The sequence below is a fragment of the Athene cunicularia genome (assembly GCF_003259725.1).
Source record: "Athene cunicularia isolate RWA chromosome 11 unlocalized genomic scaffold, athCun1 chr11_part1, whole genome shotgun sequence".
NCBI classification, from domain to species: domain Eukaryota; kingdom Metazoa; phylum Chordata; class Aves; order Strigiformes; family Strigidae; genus Athene; species Athene cunicularia.
Genome location: NW_020799113.1, coordinates 8,405,185 through 8,425,836, shown reverse-complemented (window position 1 = coordinate 8,425,836; position 20,652 = coordinate 8,405,185). Strand labels below are relative to the sequence as shown.

Here is a 20,652-nt window from a genome sequence, read left to right as displayed (position 1 = left end):
CCCAAATTGGACAACGTATAAAGCGAGTTAATAAGCCAAGGACACGGTTCCTAAAAGGAGTTCAGTGACACAATTTCTTTCCTCTATGAAATCACAGATTAGAAATTGGAGACCTAGGGTACACCAAGTGAATTTTACTCTTTTTTCTCCTTTAACTTCAAAGGCTGAATTGTACTTGATATACCCTCCACATTAGTCCTGGATGTGCCATCACCACAGCCCCTTCCAAGTGTGAAGATTTTCCTTTCTGCTCTGAGTGATTTTGAATAGATCAGCAGCAGTACTCTCACTGCACGCAGCTATTATCTCGGCGCCTCCTGCCTCCTTTACTTTGGGGCTTTGGGGAGAAACTTCTGCAGCATTAGCCTCACTGTATTTTTTTGGTTATTTACTTACATTTTTGGGTAGGGGAAAAAACTCTGACTTTTAAACATCTCACATGACGCAGCCTGGGGAGCAGGACTGAGCCATCTGCAGCCTCCCTCTCAGGGACACAGCAGACAGCACACTGCCATCGTTCTTCACCTCCCTCATCCCAGCGTGCTGCTTCCAGCCCTGTCCCTACCTTAAGCAGTGAAGGCATCCTTCTGTCTCTTGATATTTGTCTATTTTTGTTGCAATTTAATGTTAATTAGATTTCAAATTCCTCAAATTAGGGAGTGTAAGTCAAATGCTGGCTCCTACTGAGTTCAGAAGGGTGTATTTATAGGCATTTTTACAGCATTCAGCCACTTTGATCATAGTCCTCCGTGCCACCACAAACAGATAGTCATACGATTATAATGAAAAATGTTTCACAAAGAACTGCTGGGATAGCATTTCAAGAATTCTGAATATGTTAATAATCATTATTTAACTGTTTCTGAGTTTCTGCCCTGTTAGCAACCAAACACTGATGCTGTAAAAACATTCAAGTGAAGGGAAAATTGTTAATATTCCATGAAAAACCCTATTTCAGAGAATCACAGAATCATTCGGGTTGGATAAGACCCTTGGAGTCATCGAGTCCAACCATCAGCCCTACTCTACAAAGTACCCTACACCATATCCCCCAACATCTCATCTAAACACCCTAAAGACATGCAGGGATGATGACTCCACCACCTCCCTGGGCAGCCCATCCCACTGTCTGACCGCTCTTTTTTCCTAATGTCCAGCCTAAACCTCTCCTGTTGCAGTTTAAAGCCATTCCCTCTGGTTCTGTCACTAATTACCTGTGAGAAGAGACCAGCACCAACCTCTCTACACTGTCCTTTCAGGGAGTTGTAGAGAGTGATGAGGTCTGCCCTCAGCCTTCTGTTCTTCCAACTAAACAGTCCCAGCTCCTTCAATTGCTCCTCACAGGATTTATTCTCCAGGCCCTTCACCAGCTTTGTTGCCCTCCTCTGCACTCGCTCCAGCACCTCGAGATCTCTCTGTACTGAGGTGCCCAAAACTGGACACAACACTCCAGGTGTGGCCTCACCAGTGCAGAGTACAGGGGGACTGTCACCTCCCTGCTTCTGCTGGTCACCCTATTTCTAATACAAGCCTTGTTGAAGCTCATCCTGTTAACACTGGCCCATATTTGCTATGAGAAAAGCTCGTAATTAGCCAGACAAGCCATCTTCTTGTAGCCATTCAGAAGAACTGGAAGCAAGCACAGCAACATTGGTCTTGATAGTGGCAAAATATTTACCATCTCAATGGAAAAGGTGCCCTGAGGCTTATCCCAGGAAAAGGTAATTCTGTTTCCTGGCTTTGACTTTGCTCCCTAAACAAAGCACTCATTAGATAAGCTGCATGTAATGACTGCAGTTTCTTAGGTTAGTTGCATGAACCTGTCTCTATTTCTTTTATCTAGCAAGCTGACATGTTCTCTGGCAGGAATTTCAAAACCCAGAGATTTCTTGAATGCATAGCTGCATTTGGGTGGTTGTGTCCATCTTCTCCACAGCTATGGCTCAGCTGCCAGGCATCTGTAGGGGAAATGGGAACTCAGGTGTGGGTGGCCAAGCGGGTTTTTTAGACACAGAATGGGACAATACACAAGTTGTTTCTCGATAATGTTCCTCTCACAAGGAGGAGAAAATTAGGATAGACTATTAAATACAGATTTCACAGCCAAAGCAAACTCACTGCCAAACACCAGACTGCACTCATGTGGTAGGAATGACCATCGACTCCTGTTAGGGCTGCTGCCGCAGACAAAAACCAGTGTCCCACAGCAAGCTGAAAAGCAACATGGTCTGGTAGTATCATGGACAGAAAGTGTCACAGCATCCAGTTGCTGTAATGCGGCATTCCGCGCAGCGCTCACATTGCCGTCATGCTTTGCCCTGGGCAGCATCACTACATCACGGCGGAAAGTCAGTGAAAGCCTGTCCAGCCAAAGCCAGACCTAACGGCTCAGAGCCACTGAGGCATGATGACCACGTCAGGCAGAAAACGTGTGTGCAAAATACACAGGAATAGTTCTACACTGCGTTTTCAAGCTCTGTTATCTCGCCCTGCTATTTTAATCCATGGGGCTAAAATGTCCCCTCTCCCTTAGCAGCAGGCCTGGGTAGTGCCTAATGAGTTCACTGAAGAGAGCTGATTGATTTAGCTGGTTCCTTTTCTCTGCAACAGGTTTAATAACTGCACAAATCTCTGGGCAACATCAGGGACTAAAGATGAGAGGGGTTCTATCCCTCAGCGTAGAAGTAGTAATAAAAGCAGACTGGAAGTCTCTCCATCCTCACAGTGGGCCACTGTGGTGTCAGTGTCAAATATAACTTGACAAGACAGCCGATACCAGCAGGATTCTCAGAGGCAGTGAAGGTAATACAAGATGTTTCCTCAAATCAAATCTGTCTTGTAAGTTATTTATACTCAGGGGAAAAAAACTTTTCTAGTTTTAATCTTTGCATTTCCTGGACTTAATACATTGCAGTTTGTTTTTTAAAAATTGACTGCTCAAAAGCTGTTGAAACATATTGCAGTTAGCATGTTACTCAGCGAGGCTGTATCACGAGTGCCATATGGAAATGCCAAATAGCTTGTGTCACTGGCTGGCCCTGGTAATTCAGAGTTTAAAACAAATACCACTCAAGCTTATCTATGGGTACTACTGCTTACATTCAATCAATACCCTGGGGCAGTGCCCTCTGATAACGCTATCTGTAGTCCAGGGAAAGCTTGGAAGCTTTCTCACCAGCACCAGGCAGCCAGCAAACACTTTCTAATCTTCAAATAGGTAATTTGAAAAGTGTTGCTTCAACCAAAAATGATCTTTCTAAATAACTGTATTTGAAATGTAATTTTTGTAAAATTTCATTTCTTGGGGGAAAAGAAAAAGAATAAAGCTTAAAACATTCCAAACCAGAATAAAACATTCTGGATTAAACAAAATGTTCCACACTGAAAGGTAAGCAACACTACAGCAGGAAAAAGAAAAAAAAAAATCTCAATTTGTTCTTTTCCCAGCTTTTTTTAGTTTAGCTACCAATTCAAAATGTTGACATAGTCTGCTTAAGTGGCATTTCAGAGGAAATCTAATATTTATAAAGTAAACCATCTCTCTCTTCTAGACATGGAATTAAATACAGTTTGCTCTTCAGCTGTGTTGAGCTCTCATCTCTGCTTTCCATGATGCATGAGCAACGAACGCATCTTTTGGAGACCTATCTGATATGAAGTGGCAGATGTAAAAAATGTGACTTATTTTTAGTTAGAGAATTTTATTAACGCAAAGATATAATTCCTTCCTCAAGCATGATAGTCCTAAACAAAATAATTACTGCCAAAGAATGCCTTCTTTTCATAAAACATGTATACCAGAAAACCCACTCCCAAGCCCAACAACCATCAGCTATGTTGCAGGATAACCTACTAACCACTGTACTGCTGCTGAGGCAGCACCTTCCTATCAGTGACAATTTTCAAAAGTCAAAACCAAGTTGTTGCATACAGGCACATACAAAACCTAATGAACTCCAACATACAACTTCAAAATGTTTATCCAAAGCTTTAGAGAGAAGCTAATAGTTTTTTAAGTGCCACACAAATTTACTGAACTGAAAAGAGTATTAACATGATATGCTAATGAAATCTCAATTTAATAAGATATATATCCATTAAAATTCTCTGTACCTTTCTGTCGACACAGCATATTGCAAAAACGAACCATCAAGACCGCAGTTTAATCTGATATAAAATCAAATGATCCGTGTTAACAAGACAATTAAATAACTGTCGGAAACTAAAGAAAAAAATTATCAGAAGTTCACCAGATATAAACTGGTTTTGAATAATGTGAAAGCACGATCACTTGGTATGCAAACTTAAAGTTGTTAACTGTGATTAGAATAATATGGGTACTAAATTAGATACCAATTTCATTATGAAAAAGTCTAGCTCAGGTGCTTCAAAAAAGAAAGCAAAACTGCAAATTACATGCAGTTTATGTTGGCCTATTTAAAATTACTGGAGAATGCGTTACAAGGAAATTAGCTTTTGGAAAGGTTATTTGAAGGCAGTAAAGTGAAAAAGTATGACAGTTGCTTTTCTGCTGGACATGGCAAACAAAATGATGTGCCACATATGTTACACAGAGGCTTGGTAGATACTATTTCCCGCAACAAAACATTACCATGCAATGGGTACAAGCCATGGGAAATAAACCTTACGCTTAAAATTCAACAGCTTCTAGATAGTAATATTGTATACCTACAGCCTGAAGATGCAATATAGGGATCTCTCCCCAACAAAATTTTATTCTAGAGGCAATGCATAAACAGTCTTGTGCAGCTGCCTCATAGGCACGTTTGCCAGCTTTACTTTTGCAAAAGCAGCCCAGATGTTGGATGCTCAGAAACACTGTGGATCTGATCTGTGAGCACAGCTCTGGCACCGCTGTTTCTCCCTCCCTGGCATCACTTTAGTGCAGTAGTTGTCAATAAATCAGTGCGGTCTGTGAACCCCTGGAAGTCTATGAATTGCTTTTAAGGTAACTAAAAGGTCCCAAAAAAAAGGTAAGGAAAGGAAGCTTACACTTAGCAAACCTCCATATAAAGAGGTCCATATGTCCACAGAATAATTTCTGAGGCTCACAGACTTAATGAAGGTCGAAACTGCTGTTTTAAGGGTATAATTACCAGAAATGCAGCTGAAGCTAGGCACCTGGTTTGAAAACAAAACAGAAATGATCTCTCCAAAAGGAGATGGAAGTAAAGCAGCAGAGTCGTTCCTGGATGTGTAATGTTAGGAGTGCTCCACACCAGACACAAATAACCAAACAGCTAAAAAGTTTCATGATCTCACTGGGCCAGCACAGGAGCAGGGTCAGCAGTAAATGTGCCTGCACTTAATGGCCCTTTTTGCAGCCTCACTCAGCTTCAAGGGGAAAAAACCCAGCACCACATTTTCTTCAGGACACATACAGTATTTGTTATGTCTTTATTCAGGGAACTTTTGAGGATGACTCTTCAGGTAGCTTTTCTCTTCCCCTCTCTGTGCTTACCCACACTGCTTATCCACCACACCAGGAGTGAGCAGCGCTGTGTACAATTCCATGGGGGCCAGGCACAGAGAAGCAGCACGTTAGATACACTCCAGCTGTTCGTGGCAACCACATTTAACCTCCCTTGTAAAAGTAAATCTTTCAGATCTCTTCTTCTAACATTTATTTATGTATCTGAAACAACAGAAAGGGAAAGATGTATCTGGGGAAATAACCAAAGCTTCAGAATCACATTTGGTTTAAAATTCAACTTCTCCCCAAAAGGATGCAGCAGTAATACACACAGCCTCTGCTACAGCTGATGGCAACCTCGTCCTTTAAGCGGCAGTTCAAGTCAGTTCAGCCACTGTCCCTCTGCCCAGACAACAGTGCCAGCCCTTATGGAAGTGGCGTGACTGGACGGGGACAGTATCTGAGCAATCCTACAGGCGAGTTAGAGCCTTCCCACTTCAACACCCAGAAGCATCAGTGGTCAGTCTCAGCAGGGTCCAACATCTCTGCTTTCAGCTTTTTGGTGCATTGGGCACATGGATCTTTCTAGGACAGCTTTATCCACTCATGCACATAAATACCTGGTTTGCTCAACTATTATGTTAGCTCCTAACACAGGTGAAGTTTCATGTACATAAGCGCCTTAAAAATATCTTTAGAAAACCTGATTCAAAGACCACTGAAGTCACAAGGAACTTTTCCGTTTACTTGCTTTTTGGATTGTGTCCCAAGTACTTATCAGTTCCTTCAGCCCCTGTGCTTCAGTAGAGTTGAACTCAGCTTACTAAAGATGATACTCTGCTTTTTTCTTATTACTGGTTAAAATTCATATTCACAGCACAGCACTTTGAATCAGAGGTTTTCCCCAGATGCTTCTGATGCTTATCCTCCTTTGTTAAAGAGAATGCTAGTTCATATAACAGAGCTGGTAGCCTCTATTCAGAATCTACCATGCTGCAAAGAATGATGTTGTCAGACTGATCTTTCTCCAATAGCTTTTGCAGCACTTTTGTTATAAAGATGTTAAAGATAACAGGGAAGAGAAAAGGAACAGATTTAGAGTCTTGGGATAACAAAACACAAAGCATGAGAAAGAATCATAATACTGATACTTGTAATTGAAAGAGCTACTGAGAAAGTATATCCTGGGCTTTGGGGAAGAATGAAGGAAACAACAGTAATATAGGCTGCTCAAAAAATAAATAGATTTTTGTGAAAAGGGATAACAATAATTTTTTAGGGACTGTTAATTGTTTTGTTTCATTGTTGTAATTGAGATTTAATTGTGGTAACTGGAAAGAGCATCACCCCAAGACAGAACACCTTCAGGAGTCTGAGCCCCCAACTCACAATTACATTAATCCAGGGAACTATTAAGTACAATAGAAGTCTGGAAAAAGCATGTATATCATGGGAACAGAGATTCACAGTAGTTATTCTAGCTCTGTGAAATAGAAATGATAATGAACAGAATTTAAAATGCATTGATATTGAGAGTCCTTACTAACATTACATGGACAGCACTATGGTGCAGTCTTTAAGGCCAAACTCTGCTTGCGGTCAAGGTTTTTACGTAGACTTGTTAGGTGGCATTTTCCAAAGCAACAACAACAGAAAAAGTAAGATCTCAATCTCGTACCATAAAGCTCTAACTGATAACTATGGGAAGCAGATTTATGCTAGTGCTAAATACTTTGCAAAATTTCAAATACTGAAGAGTAGAGTCACATAAAGAAGAGCTAGATACAGGGGACAAAGTGCAAGATTTATTATGCAAACTACACATGTCCAAAGACAGCTGATGCAAGAGTGTAAGGGATTCCTCTAAAATGTATCATCATCCTTCATGAAAATTGTTCTATGCCCCAACTGAACAGAAAGTACAGGTTGCCCTTAATTCATCTTATTTTGGTTAGATTTCATATTCCTTGGAATTAGCCTTTTTTCTATTAGAAAGACAAAAAACAACCAAACAAGAAGCCCCAAGTCAGTACCTACCATTAAATAAAACCTGCATTTCCTCACTGACGAGTAATTGCCCCACTCTTCAGTGTGTACCAAGCTGCAATACCCAGGGAAGGGCTCTTGGAGCATGGTGATGGGCCGTTCAATGACGGGATGCATTGCAGCGTGCAACCAGGCTCTCTCATGTTCACTCCTGCAATGTTCCTCTCTCTTTGCTACACCTAATGAATAAAAGGATCAAACCACCGAGTGGATAATGTACCTGGTGGGCTCCCACCAAGTATCTTTTTCTTGCTTTCTACCTTTGTAAACAAGTTAAAAATGCAGCAGAGAGGAAAATTGCTAGTAACACTTCAGACCTTGCTGGCTTTCCTACATTTCCATAAGTTGTAAAAAGCCACTCTGAATGGCACAAAACGTAGTTATGTGAATTAAAAGGGTTGGAGTAATAATTTTGAAGTAACAGATGTCTAACTTGTCATTTTTAAGTGAAGTCTTCTGAAAAATTCTGGATTTTCTGGATTTTTTGCACAAAGCATTGTAGCCTGCAGAAGTCTTATAATTAAACACCTATCACAGTGAATAGCATGTACCAGAGTTGAGGATTAGGTGATCTTATTCCTGTAATAGGATTTGCCTGCTAATTGTCACTGAAATGACAGCAGCCTCTGTTAATAGGAATATAGGAATTGCTATGGTGGCTCAGATCAGCAGCCCATCTATCCATTAAATATCCTGTCTTTAGCAATGGACAGGATTATATGATTCAGAGGAAATGCAGGGCAGTCTACTGTGGAATAAACTACTATCAGGTTAAGTTTCTTCAATATAGTCATTAGTAAAAGTCAGGTTATGCCCTAAACCCAGCATCACTCATATTACTTGCAGAGCTCCTTCTACTTTGGCAAAGCAGCCCAATTTTTAAAATTTCTCTCCATAAAATTCTCTTCTGTGACTCTCGAACAATCTCATAATTCAGAAGACATACAGAGTAATGCCTCTCATTGCTCTTCATTTGAATTTTTTTTTTTTTTTTTTTTAATATTGTGGCATCACAGTTATGCCCAGAGCAGCTTGTGGTGGTTGCATGGTTAGAATTTCAGGGAGGACAAAGACCAGAAATTGATGGGTTCAAACAGAACAGAAACATGTGACATGGTGATGCAAAAAAGTGAGACGCGTAGAGAAGACTGCTACAGGCAGTTGCTGAAATCATAGAGCTTTGGGATCCGTTTGAGAAATCTTATTGGAATTCACAAGGCAACAGCAAACAGTAGGGGAAATCGCATCTGAACTCAGTGGTAACTCCGACTGACTTTAGAACAAGCTCAAATCTTTAGTCAGGGCTGTCAGGATAGATGTGAGCTTTCCTGGGCAGCTTCCCAGCAGCAAGGTATCCAGAAGGAACAAAGAACCACCTCTGCAGTATCAGCACTGTGCTGCCCTGTCACCTGTATGTACAATGTGCAAGGAAAGAGGATATCGAGGAGGGAGAGGAATGGAGGTGGGTGATGCAAAAAGAGCAGCTCTCTGAAAATTTGTCTCATCAAGGCTCAAAATAATGTTTGCCCGTGGGCTGGGTCAGTCAGTTTGTGACTTCACTTGTAAGCTGCAATCATTTCATGATCTGGGATTCTTGTTGGCTTATAGTCTCAAAAGCAAATGATCCTTTAGAAAACTTACAGGGTGACTTTTGCATTATTGTTTCCACTGCAAGAATAAGACAAAAACAAGCTCTGAAAGCAGTATGCTGCAATATCAAGTAATTATATCACAATACACTCAAGCTCTTTCAAATAATTAGTTAGCCAAACATCTGCTGCAAATTAATATTGGTCCAAACTTGTCTCCTGGGTAATTCAATGGACTTCAGTACCATTAGGCAAGGGATGATCTGCTCCAACGCATTTACTGTCTGTGGATAATTTGCTCTGGTTTAGAGCTTCTTCCTTGCATTGCTCTAGCTTGAAATCCTCTTGCAGTGCAGTTGCTATTTACTAGCTTGTGCTGATGCATTCACTTTTTCTGGCTTAACTCAAGAAAATTCAAAATGCACACACTGCCAAGGAAATGAATTTATTCAATAAGCCCTGCAATGTCAACTCTTACTAATTCTGTAATGCTGGAATAAACAAAGTCAGAAATTATGCATGGCTTTCTAGCCATTAATAAAACCTTATAAATCTGTAAGGACTCATAAATTTCACTGTACAAAAACTGATATTAAGGCAACTCTTGGAAAATTCAAATTGCATTTTAACCAAATGACAAACAAAGCTAATATGTATTGACTGCATTAACAATTCATAAATTCGCAGAAAAGAAATAAACAGTCTTTATAGTGTTGCCATGTCTTTGAGGCATTGATTAAACTCTGTAGATGCCAGTCCATCACTCTAGCAGCTACTCAATAAGTCCAGTGTTTGTCCATCAATGTCTTTTGTCATTGGTCTGACTGTCCTGCTCCGGTTGGCAGCTATTTCAAAAAATGAACTGTCACCATGGGATAATCAATTAATCAAGCATGAATTGCTTGACCGAGTCTTCTAATGAATGTTAACGTGTAAACACTTGTCAGACACTTCGCAGACCAGAGGGTTTGTGTGGTTGTATTTGTCTCTGGGAAGCTGACTGGCAGCAAAGCCTGTAAGCACAGACCTATCTCATGGTGTTAATAATGCACATTGCTTACAAGGATTTCTTTAAAGTACATCAGCTACAGCCATAATGATTTTATTGATTTTACAATCTTTTCCCCTCGTATGGAAATTGAGGTGAATCTTTGCAGGAAGAAGTTGGTACCTACAGGAGCGAGGTGAATATACATCGTCTCACCCCGATGTGAAAGGTTAATGCATTTTCATGAGCCATTGCCTCCTCTCACACACAAGAGTAATTTATACCCAAACTCTGTAATTACAATACTGCTTAGCAACACCCCAAAAGTTCTATTGCTATTTCAGTGATAAGGCTCATTCTTAGGGATTACATTTGTCAAATTAATATTAAAACTATGCAACAGTTCTCTGAAGATGTACGTTTTAATTATTTTTTATAAACACAGTGGCTTAAATCACTGTGGCTGTTACTAGCAGAAGAGTGGAGGGTGACTCTTTCAGTAAGCAGTATTAATTGTCTGCTGAGCTATATGGGATCCTGAGGCAGGCTTAACTATCAGTTTTGTTCCCTAAACTTATTTCTGAACCTATAAATAAATCATTTTATTAGCTAAAATGGCGAACAGAACAGGTTAAAGACTTTTTTAGACAAATAAAACCATTTTATTTTTAAGGTAACTGGATTCCAAGAACCAAACACTAGATTTTGTCCCCCAGAAGTTTTTTCTTTTTTTTTTTTCTCCACTGAAACCTCCAACAAAACCCACAGGAGAAAAAAATCAACACAACATTATTTTTCTACATACAAACACAATAGTTTCACATATAAATATACATCTTTTTGGATCATTTCCTCTCCTGAACAATCCCCACTGAACAAAACTGCACTTTTTTTAAAAACTGGAGCACTTATTTAGATGAAGGATTACAGATTCTGGAGTCCAACTTTAGTTAAGCTGGTTGTAAATTCAGAGCCCCTAGTCATGTATTTATAATTATGAGCTTCACTGTGCCAGTTCATAAGCAGAACTCCCCTCTGGTTAACATGGGGAGGTGTGCTGGAGATGGGCTGGGTGACACAGCCAAGCAGCAGCAAGACTCTGCATACAGAAGATTTTACAATGTCCTTTGTTAAATTCAAAATCACAATTCATGGGCAGGAACTTACCTTCTCAATTTTTTTAAAATACTGCCTCTGCTCTGAGCACATTTTTAAAAATGCATGAAGCTAATTTAAACATGCAAAATGTCATTCTGTACCTCGGTGCCACATGTCAGTGTGTGCATGTCTGCAGGAAAGGGCACCCATTAGGTATAAGAACATGCAGGAAGGATTCCCTTCTGGTACTGGCACACACAAGTTAAGCATATGGGAATGTGTGCAACCCACAGTATGCACATTAATTTGGATGCTCTGACATTTATGAACTTGGATTCAACGGCTTCTCATGATTACAGATTCATGTTTCTGGATGACTTTACCAGGAATGTCTTGGATGGAACCCTATGGGACTGTTTCATGAGGCACCAGAAGGGTAGCACAGCATGCCTAGTATGCTTAGCCTCAGATTTCTCTGAATCTGAGTAAATGGCACACAGCAATCGTTCTAGGAAAATGCCATTTTAATTATAATAAATCTTATTTAGCAAATTCCATTTATGAAAACGGCATACAGTACTGTGGAATCACATGCATAGGGCTCTTTCAGGTATTAAGGACTCGGGTAATACTTCATGGGGATAAAAGCAAGGTTGCTTACAGACATTCACAACTTAATCTAGCAATGCTAAAGAACTCTAACTATAGAAATGGCCATAGAGGCCACTTTACATATCCATGTGTTTGATATATTGGAGGGGAAAGGTATATGTAGTCTACTACAATTTAAAAAATAAGAAGAAAATTTTAAAATCTTTGTTTCTACCTTGTAATCCTACAACTGCTTGTTAGTCACCAAATATTTTGAATGTAGTTTTGTGAGAATAACGTATTTTGCAAGTATGAATCCGAGGCCAAGACTTGAGTTCAGTTTAGGAAGTTAATCCCAAGGAGATCCATATTTCTGCCTCTCTACTAGAGATCACTGTTCCCACAATTTGGCTGAATATTTAAGGAATTTTCATTTTCAACGGAAAGTCAGACAGTTATTTACAAAACTGTTATGAATGAAAAATAACTTTTTCCCTGGGTTATAACAAGTCTAACTCAGTTCTTCCAGCTGTTTCATCCTCCTAGATACATAATTTTGTTCACTAAGGCTGGGCACTTGAACCAGCCCATTTCCTGGCTGCAAAAGAATCATTCAAAACAACTAAGGCAATGGCAGTCTGGACTCAGCCCAGCCATGCCTGGGGGTTAGTTTAAATTTGCCTTAATTTAAGCCACCAGTGAAGGTGCTTTGAGCTGAGATTACTGATTTAACATGGAAACGCCTGATGCAATCAGACAAAAACAAATGGATAAGGGTAGCAGCATCTTAAAATGCCACAGTCTCTACTACTTATTATCTGGCAACTCACTTTCCAGAGGTTTTACATATAAAACACTGTGTGAGTACATGGATTATTCTGTTCTGAAATGAAGCTGTATGTTCTTTTATGCCTCCCAAATCACACAGTGTTATTAATCTAATATAAAAAGCATCAAAGAATGAAAATGGCATCCGAGACAGTACATATCACACTATATACATGCTTTTAAAAGCGTTAAGTTTAGCACTGAAAATATGCTTCCAGCTGTTTTAATGCTCGTTCCTCCATATATCTCTCATTTTGCTACATTATTATAAAAGAATATTTGCTTACAAATACATTATTTCATTCATGGCAAACACCTGAAACCAGTTTCCAGAAAGAGATTAAACTTATAAACCTTGGGCTTTATCAAATTTCAGGTTTCCAAAGCCTGAAGTTATATCAATGTACAGCTATTTTGTTTTAATCAAAATTGATTTTTTTAATATTACTGCCACTTCTCTTGATTTTCTGGAACCGCATGAGTGATAGGGCAAAGCAGCATGTTTCATTCATTCCTTAGATTACAGTTTGTAATGTAAGTGCTGCTTCTGAATATCCATGAAATTAAAATGTATGTGAAGTAGTAGTTATTTTCTCAAGAAACAGAAATGCCTTTGGAGGAGAGGCAAGCAAGAAAATCCCACCCAGGTTGCATAAAATGCTTTCTACCTGTGCCCTCTTGAGTGTGTTCTTCAGAATAAAAATGAAAAAGAGAAAGGAGGCATTCGAGCGTAACAAAAATGTATCAGTTAACACAGCTATCAAGTTTAGTTTGCGTAACGTCATGGAATCTGCTTCTCATTTATGCTTTTCCACTATAATTTATACCCTGGGAAAGTCCATGTAAATTGCTGGAAAGTAAGTAGAGAAGGGTATTGATATACCCAAAAATAAGGTTCAAACAATGTCTTTTTTTTTTTTTTTTATAGAACAGCCTGGAATCTTCAGACATTACTTACAGGTTTTATTTAAGGAACAGACCTTTTTGATAGTTCTCTGGATTTAACAAAGTGAATAGAAGTCATACATAAAGGATTGAACAGCCATTCCCTATATTTATGAAGCCTGGGATCTCCCCACATGGGATTCTCAATCTTTTCAAATTCCATGATAGCATTTCTGAGTTGATAATAACTATTCTACAGTATCATTCAGGTTTTGTTCCCAAGCCCATTTAAGTTTGCAATATCTGTATAGCTGCAAAGAAAATTTAAAACAGAAAGGCAAACTGTATCAAATAAAAATCTGTGACTTCAGTGGGATCACGCTGCTGTACATTAGCACATGATCTAGCCCACTGTCTCTCTCAGATGCTCTACCCAGGCATCACTGCACATGATTTCCTGTCCCGTCCAGGGTTTACTCATTTCTGAGTGGCCCATACCCCGAACAGATGTATTCAGCAAACCCAGTTTAGCACTAGGTTTCAGTGAAAGATGGCCAGATTAAATGTGCATGAAAACTACGTTGCACTGATACCTGGGAGTACTATCTATTTTCAGCAGCACTCACTTTGGAAGAGCAATGAAGTTTCTGACACGTGCTCTGGTGCCTTCATAACAGTTTTTCTTAACCTTTTGCCGAAAGCACCTGGGGCTGGGAGCTCCTCACTACCTACGACTGACAAGTCTGCTGCCTATACTCTAGATGAGCGATTCCAACATCACCCTTACCGCATCAACCCACCAGGAGCTGCCTGGGAGGTTACTGCCTGTCAGCCGCCTGCATTTTCTCACCCAACAAAGACTTGACTTTGGGGAATCTATGAGGTATATTTCATATGGCTTCAAATCCATTTCCATACCTTCTGAAGTGCTTTATCCGCAGCACATCTATGATTGCTGGGCTCTTTTTGGAAAGACTTTGCCTGAAGCATTCATTTTGCAAACACAGTCATACATGGTAAACCTTCATCACGTGCCTACTCCTGTGGAAATCAGTGACACAATGTGAGTATATGGTTTATACTTAATACACTATGGAGTGATACAACAAGGACAGAAAAGCATCTCCTTGTAAACAGACTAAGAACTGTGACGAACTGAAGCAAAGAAACATTACTTATACATTTCCCTTCCTCCCTTACTGCAAAAGTTTTTTCTCTTGTGGTATTGGTGTTTATTTCAGCTTCTACTCTTCTAAAGCTTTTTTTAATTCAGTGCTTTCGTTTTAAAATGCTGGCTGAAGATATAAAGAACCTATAGCATCAACATTTTGAAGGCTGTTGGAACTCAGTTATCAATATACAAGATTTTTTAATCCTGTATTTATTTAGTTAATCAACATAGAGGGTTTTTTTCTATAGTCATCTCTAATATTTTTAATATGAGCACATTTCATAAAAAAATAAAATGAGAATTACATAATCACCTGACTGCAGGAACAAGGGATTTGGAAAAAACCTCATGCTTTTAAACAAATTTTTAAAATCATGTTTAAAATATGACAACTAGAAATACAATAATAATAATAATAATAATAATAATAATAATAATAATAATATAATAGTTATTGTTATTATTATTATTAAAACAACCTTCCCCCGAGGCCAACCTGAGCTCTATCATGAAGCACAGTCTCAGGCCTTGAGCACAGAGAAAAGTGCTGGGTGCTTCACACTGCAGTGAACAGGCGAGTGGGAATGCCAGAATTAGTGGGCCCCCCAGGGGAAGGGGCAGCACAGATGCAGGAAGGATGCACAGATTGGACCAGTCCTTATAAGATTTGAGATTCCCCTGCTGCTGCCTAAAGCACTTGGTTTGTGATGCAGAAAGGACTGGACTTCAAGGGAAAGTGGGAGCCCAGCCTGTGAGGGAGGCCAGCTACAGTGATACCAGCAGCAACTGCATGAAATTCTGTCCCTCAGCTACAGCCCAGTGGCTCATGTGATGACTTAGGCAGGCAGCAATATCCTCAGCCTCCAGCAGCACACCAGACTTAAATGTTAACTTTCTACTACTATTGAGATAAATACAGCACACTCCTTAATCCTACCAGTGGTTTAGCTGTGCTGTCTCACTACCTGCAGCTTACAGGATCAAACCCTGAGTTAAACAATCCAAGAGAAATACATTTCAGGATTTTCCTATCTTCAAGCTTTGCAAAAAGGCTATTGGTGAAAAAGACAGTGAATAATCACATTTGTTCTGCTATTAAATGGCCAGATAATAATAAGAAACCCATTATCTGAAGTGGATCAATTCAAAATGTTTATGCTGTTGCTGAATGCCACCTAAATATAGCTGGGTAGATCAGCTGGAAGATGTAACTCACCTCAAGCTCAGAGTTGGAAGCACAAGCTGCATAGAGTACGGACCTGGTTAATCCACAGGAACCGGCAAAATACACGGGCATAAAGGAGAGTCTGAAACCCCCCATCAGCATAGTAGCACTGACTCAGTTCTTAAGTTGTACTGCCGATGCTCATCTCTAACAGGAATTATCTACCTTTTACTGGGAGGACATGTGATGGGAAGCAATGGATTGAATTCCATTTCCACTAAGAATTCCTGCCCAGTTTGAGGCACACAGCACTGCAACTATGCCTTCCTCATATGAGTTCATCCTCACCCTCATTCAGCGGCACACCCTGTTAGCCAGTTGCCTTTTTCTTTTTCTTGTGTTGCCTTTTTCTTGTGTAAACAGTTGTTAACACAGGAACGTATTTCAGGCTGCTGTTTAGTGGAGCAGGCATTCCCATTTGAACATACATTGGAAGATTTAGTTTAAAATTTACCTGACATATTACAGATAATAGGATCCGATCTTCAGTTACTGTAAATCTGTCAAAGAAGTCCTTGCCAGAAGCTAAGGAGCTAGTTACCTGCTTGATTTCTTTGGCTAATTAAGTTTTCTACCCAGAGTACTGTTTTGCAGACAGCATTGCACACATGCTGATAGAGTAATAAACTAGTAGAGCTGTTCGTGTTAAGCATTTGTACTGCTTGTACTTTGTTAAAGAAAGTGTAAATCTATTTAGAAGAGGAATCATTGCCATCATACAGGAAATTAGCTCAAAGATAGCTTCTTTGTCAACTAAATATATGCCTCTATCTCTCTCTCTCCACATATAGATATAAAAGGATTAAAATAATCCTCTTCATGGGTTTTATTTGTTCTTGCTGTAAGTTAACACCTTTGTGCCTGTCTAAAAGGAATGTCTGGCACAGTTCATGAGCTGGTACCATGAACCTCAAGGCTGCCATAGCATCTGCCATAGCCGAAGTGCAATCCTTCCTACCCAGACCTCTCAATCAATGAGCAATGCCAAATGCAACACCGATTACAATACTGACTGATCTTTTGCTTGTTTTGTTTCAGCAGTTAAATTCTTGCACAAATGCAATCTGAAGTACTAGACAAGCTCAACTTTTTCCTGCTCTGTGTGCTCCAGGCCAAAGGAAGAACTCCCTCACACTTTTTAATCACATCACAGCAATGTCACTCTGACTTAAAACTTAGTAACGTAAAAGGTCGATCAGTAGCATTAGGAGACCTTCTAAAAACCTAAAATTAATTTAACTAGAGACCCTAATTTTCATAAATGTCAGGAGTGGTATAAAAGAGAGGCTTTCTGCTATATTTAACAAGTAGCACATGTAGGCATGCTGCCAGCCTTCCCATGGGCCAAGGGACACAGTAAATTCTTACAGCTTTAGTGTTTACTTCATGGCTCCTCTGAAAACAAGAGTGGCTAAGTATGTTGATGGAAGTCTTGCCTGAAGTCCCTGAACAGTCATTAAACTCTTAGCTAATGTTCAATATAAAACGACACGCTCATTCTGCATTTCTTCACCGAGCTGCTGTGGAGGAGCCATGATTCGACTGATATGCCTGGCTCAAGCCCAGAAATTATTGTATTGCACTTTCCTGTAGCAGGTTGTCAGTTCACATTCAGAAAGCCATAGAGGATGCAATTGTCTGGTCACTGAAAATAGCTTCGGTGCATATTTAAGCCATTTCAATGTGGCAATATGAGAATTAATTCTCTCTTCTCCTTCTGGAAATTCATCATTTGCATGGCACTGCTGTTCAGTGTGCACAGAATCATCGTATCCCACAACATATTAATATTTTAGTTTGTTATCTCTCGAGTTATTTTTAGCAGCCAACTGTCCTTGTGTGAAGCTCAAAACTGCAGCAAGATGCTTAGGCATGTTCTGTGCGTGGTCAAGGACGTATCGTCATGCATCTGCTCAGCAGGCTGCAGCCATGTCTATTATTAAAGTAATCTCTGAATTGCTGCTGTAGCACATGTAATCATCAGACGCAGGATGTCTTTTCCCACCTGCTCTCTATTTATTACCCTGTTACCCTACAAGTTTTAACAGTAACTTGCATTTCAGCTGCTAAACACCTAGAACTGAGACTCACTATAACAAAGCACAGAGTATTTTGTGAATAATTTTTTTTTAATCTACTAGACCATATTCTCAGCTTTTCAGTATGCACTTCTATTGTTAGCATTAGTTTAAGGACAGAGAAATTTATAACAATCAAATGTAATTAAATATCAATATTCTGGATTTACAGGCAAGAATCACATTTCATAAAGCAATAGAATCTATTACACACTTGGTTTGTCTTTTTGAAAATGTACAGGCTTTCTATAGGAACTATATAAAATATTAGAATATCAGTCTGAAAATGGATTTATGCCAAATTTTATATGCTTGAAAGATCAGTGGTCTCCAACTGAAACCTTTGCTCCTTTTTCATGACATAGTAAAGGGCTCACAAGATCTATAACATGTTAGCTGCGTATACTCCCCCACCAACATATCAACTATGTAATTTTTGGCAAATTTAGCACAGTGCATGTAGGTATTAAGGGATAAATTAATTTTATTATTTCACCCCTTCCTGTTCAATACAGAGAATGAGAATACGAATAGTTGAAACCATCAGCAAGCATCAGTGTTACAGCTTTTGAATTTACTAGGCATTCTCTCAGAAAACAGGGAAATAACAACGGCACTGGAGGTAGCTTGCAGACTCTCAGCCTCCCAGGTTTCACCTTCAGGAACCAACCTTTCTGAAATTATGGCTTGATTCACTTAGCTAGCTTGCCCTCCCCAACTAACTGCATTACACTCATGCCATTCTCTGCGGAAAAAAAAAAAAAAAAAAAAAAAAAAAAAGGAAAAAAGAGAAGATTCCAACTTTCTGAAAATGCAGAAAGCAAATTCTCGTATTTATCTTCAGATCTGAAACAAAAGAACAGTGAAGAGCTGTTTCATGATTTTGCTAACATGTATAATAACTTCTGCCCAGTCCTACAGTTCTGCAGTTGCCATCACTGAGAAGAGGAAACTTTCCAGAAAGTGAAAATACCAAGCCAGAGCAACCCCCTCCCATTCGGAACATCACTTGTGCAGAATACCCACTCCTTGCTTGTTCCCCGCACCCAAGCACCCAGAGCATGACTCCCTGCCCACTGCATCACCTCCACACCTTACCTCCCGCCCTGCCATTTCATCCCTACTCCTACAGCCTCTGCTGTCAAAACAGCTGATCCTGATGAACCAGTCAAAAAGATATATAGCTAGAATTTTCACCCTTAGGCAAAGCTCAGGGCCCGCCGATAGCCCTTCCCAGTGACAGCTGGCTGCTAGAGTAGCAGAATGAGAAATACTCCCACCAGTTACTCTCTGCTTCATATGGAGCAGATTTGCATCACCCCTAAACCAGAGCCTACAACACGTATTTCAACTGATTGTGTTTAAACAATACTAAAGGACAAGGGATTCAAAAAACAAATAATTTCTAATTCATGTATTTCACAAAACAGCTTTATTTCACTGTAGGAAAACCGAAGTGGTGGATCCTACAGGTGTTATATGTTGTAGAGATTGTTATATATAGTAGAGGTTAGGTAAATATTTTACAGAAATGCTAATGAAGTATTGCTTATTCAACTTTTGCAATTTGCTTTGAGGCAGTTTCAGTGGATTTTTTCTTCAGTTTATCTATCTTATAGATACATACGTTCCTTATCTCACACGGTATATGACACCTAAAGTTTTTAATGAATGAATACATTTTAGCAGAAAAAAAATTAATGTCTTCTGTCTTTAGTCATTATGTGATACAACAAATACCACAAAACAGGTATAAAAGGAATTTAAAATCTTAATTCATACTATGCAAATCAAATAATATGAAATCTCTTCCTGAGCAAATTGTATTCTCACGGAAAGAGACCCAGATCTGTACTATTTCCTAATAATAATTCTATAATCATTCTATAATTCTATAATAGATTACAAAAATTCAGAGGCTCAGTATCAAACTATCTATTCAGAATATAAGAAGCGTATGACAAATTATACAATTGACTTAGCACAGTAGTTTTCAGGGAGAATATGAAAAACATAATTAATTGGTTCATAATTTATTAATAAAAAAGTAAGGAGTTGGAAGGGGCGGCTTTATTTAAAACACCTGGACTTTACTGTTACCACATGTTAAAATCTCAGCAGGACTGCTTTTAAGAGGAAATGGGATAAAATCAGAGAATTGACTTGTAATTTATTAATGAAAAAGAAATTGGAAGAGACAGTCTTGTTTAAAACATCTAGACTCCATTGCTACCAAATATTACAATCTCAGTAAGACAATCAAGACCTTCATTCTGCCCAACATGCAAATCAAGGACTGGTCCAATTACTGTGCTCATGTCTGGGTGGGGTGTGTGCATGCACGGGCTCTTTACACGGAAAAACTTATAACCAATAGTCTTGCCTGCGTTTATACGAAGATGTCAGAAAAAGAAGAATGTGTTATAGTACAAAGACAGCCAAGATTGTAGCCTCCCTCTGCTGAAATTTCCAGGCTATGAAAAACTTGTTACAGATACTTGGTCAGTTAAGGTAATCAACATACAAACTGTCCCAGGAGCCTTTGGGCTGAAGAAAAAAAAAAAAAAAGGGGGGGGGATGAGTGCTTAAACCCAGATAAAAAAGCATAGCGTTTGGTAATTAAAGTTGATAATGTCTGACTGCAGGTCTGAATCTAGCAAAACACTTCCATGCATGCTAAACTTTAAGTAATTAGTTTTGCTTACATGTTTGAAAAAAA

The 20,652-nt window shown here is 39.3% G+C and overlaps 1 protein-coding gene and 1 long non-coding RNA gene across 2 annotated transcripts in view; one reads left to right on the top strand and one right to left on the bottom strand.

The window, feature by feature from the left end:
- CHST8 (carbohydrate sulfotransferase 8) overlaps positions 1-20,652 on the top strand; it is a 148,038-nt gene that overhangs the window by 9,861 nt on the left and 117,525 nt on the right. The gene's annotated exons all lie outside the window — the stretch shown is intronic.
- Positions 6,216-9,778, bottom strand: LOC113484275. The gene is made up of 3 exons (XR_003399198.1): positions 9,315-9,778; positions 7,472-7,659; positions 6,216-6,363 (listed from the first exon to the last, which is right to left on the bottom strand). It is a non-coding gene; the product is annotated as an uncharacterized LOC113484275 (long non-coding RNA).